Source organism: Zonotrichia albicollis, unplaced genomic scaffold, assembly GCF_047830755.1.
Source record: "Zonotrichia albicollis isolate bZonAlb1 unplaced genomic scaffold, bZonAlb1.hap1 Scaffold_139, whole genome shotgun sequence".
NCBI lineage: Eukaryota > Metazoa > Chordata > Aves > Passeriformes > Passerellidae > Zonotrichia > Zonotrichia albicollis.
The window spans coordinates 85,001-87,500 of NW_027428356.1; the positions used below are offsets into that span (position 1 = coordinate 85,001).

Here is a 2,500-nt window from a genome sequence, read left to right on the forward strand (position 1 = left end):
CCAAGCGTTACTGATCTCATCATTTTCGAAATTTACGATCCCATGACCTTGGGATACCAAACGGGTCCATTTTTGAAATTCAAGTTTTCTCCAATTACATGGTTTTGGGTATGAAATTTTAGGGGTTGGTGCTTCCCATTCCAACCTGGCCTCATCATCATTGCCCAAATCTACCATTGGTAGGGGCTCCCATATTGATGGGATGGACTCTCGTGGCCCTCCTGCTTTTACCCATAAATTTTCAAATAATCGTTCTAGATGGATATCTTTTAAATAATTCACAAGAGTTTCATCCGAAGACTGTGCCAATCTGTGAAGCCTTCGCGCCTGAATACTTGGAATTAGCGCCACCAATCTGATGAGCCCTAAACCGCCATCTTTGAAACTCGAATACAAGATTGCATCACACGTACTCGGTGGAAGATGGAGCCATTCCTTGACCGTATTGCGAATCAATTGATCAAGGGATTCGAGAAGGCTCACCTTAACTTCGGTATGGTCGGCCAGATATATCAGTCTCGGAATAGTATAAGTCCTGAGTATATCGACCTTCTGAAGAGGCTTTAAAGGTGAACGACTAATCCGTTGGAGCCAATCTGTGAGTTTCTCGGATAATCTAGGGTCCGCAAAAGTGATCCAGGGGTCGACCCATGTGCCCAGATATCTTTCAGAGCACCCTGGGTCGATCATATTGAGGGGAGAACCATTAATGGCCCACGCAGGGCACTCATTGATGGTGTAAGAGTCCTTTGTTGGCTTGATGTAAAAGCCATGACATTTTTCTCCCTTTGTATTAAGACCAGTAAGATTGCAAAAGGTCTCCAAAATTTTGATGTTATGACACATACCATCCCAGGAATCACTAAGCAGGACTAGATCGTCAGCAAATGCCATGGCCGTAGTTTTCCAACCTCCATGATGGAAACCTTTCCCTTCCTTTTCAAGTTTACACAGAAGGGGGTCCATCGCTAAATTGAACAACAAAGGTGACATAGGATCGCCTTGTTTGACACCCGAGCGGATGTATATGGGGTCAGTCTTGCCTTTTCCAACGGAAATGCACGTTCTGACATCCCGATACATTTCCCTTACCAACTCAACCACGTGTGAGTCCACACCTCTTTGCATCAGACCCTCAAATACATGCTGATGACTCACGGTGTCAAATGCCTTAGCGATGTCCACGAACACCACCCCCAGATGTTTATGCTCTCGTTTCGCAGTTTTTACCACAAGTTGCAACAACTTGAGGTTTTCGGCACAACCAGATGCACGAATAAATCCCCGTTGTCGGGGGTTGATGGGACATGCTTGGGAAAGTCTCGCCGTAGCGATCCTGGAGAACAACCTAATCACCACAGAACCGATGGTGATTGGTCTCCAGTTATTGATATCACCAAGCCTCTCTACCTCTGAGGACTTGGGAATCAAGACCGTCCTGCAGTCCCGCAGCGCATCTGGAATAGTGCCCGTAACTAGCCAGAGGTTGAAGATCTCGGTCAACCGGGAGAACTTTGGGTCTTTTGCAGAAATCTGACCCAAAGTAAACCCATCTGGCCCGGGAGCGGAGGTTTTACACATCTCTTGCACGTTCTTTTCAACTTCTTTATCGGTAATTAGGGCCTCAAATACCGCATTATCCACCTCCTTAAAAGGGGGGAAACCGGAGAGGCCACTAAATACCCCAGATGTATCCCATCTACCTTTAAAGTGATCGTGGACATCGCCTGATGGTATCTGGCATTGTGAGGCCTCCGTGCTGTCCAAGATGATACGTGCGAGGCGCCTTCTGTGTACCTTGAAAAGATACTGAAATCGCAAGAACTTACCCCTCTTAATAGCTCTTTTTGACATCCAGTTTGGTGTCTTACCGGATTTTTGATCATAGATCTTTTTCTTACGGCTCCTGCCCATAGATGTATGTTGTTTCGGCTCACCTAGAATACCGAGAAACTCATTATATACGTCATTCACCACACAACCTAGATCTTGCCCATTAGCAATTTTTTCAAAGGCCTCCCGATACATGGTAAATTTCCCAACCGATAATCCCGCTTTGATCAACTCGCGGTAATGCTGTTTTAACTGTCCCTCTTTCGGCGATTGCACAGGCTCAGATAGTTGCTCCGTCTCGATGTCACCAGCAGGATCTTCCTGATCCCTTACAGCAAGATGTTTCGCAAGAATTCGCCTCTTGTCACTTATTTGTTTCGCCGTCTTAGTTGGGATGTGCTCTGCAATAAGTTGATTGATGTTCCTCTTGCCAGTGTATCTTTCTACCAACTGCATCAGGAGGGCCTCTTCCTCTTCAGACCACACTCGCTTGTGGGCCCCTCGGGCCGATGGCACTTTGGGCTGGGAAGCAGCAATCCGCTCCAAATTTCGCACAAGAGGATGTCTTATCCTCTTATGCTGACCCAAGCCAATCTTGGTGGCAAAGCCTCGGTGGCATACCTCACAAACCCATTCTCCTGTGGGAGCTGCGCACGTCGTACCTTTA

General features: G+C 46.8%; 1 pseudogene; it reads right to left on the reverse strand.

The window, feature by feature from the left end:
• The window catches only part of LOC141727616 (28S ribosomal RNA), an 8,486-nt pseudogene that overhangs the window by 2,067 nt on the left and 3,919 nt on the right, over window positions 1–2,500 (reverse strand).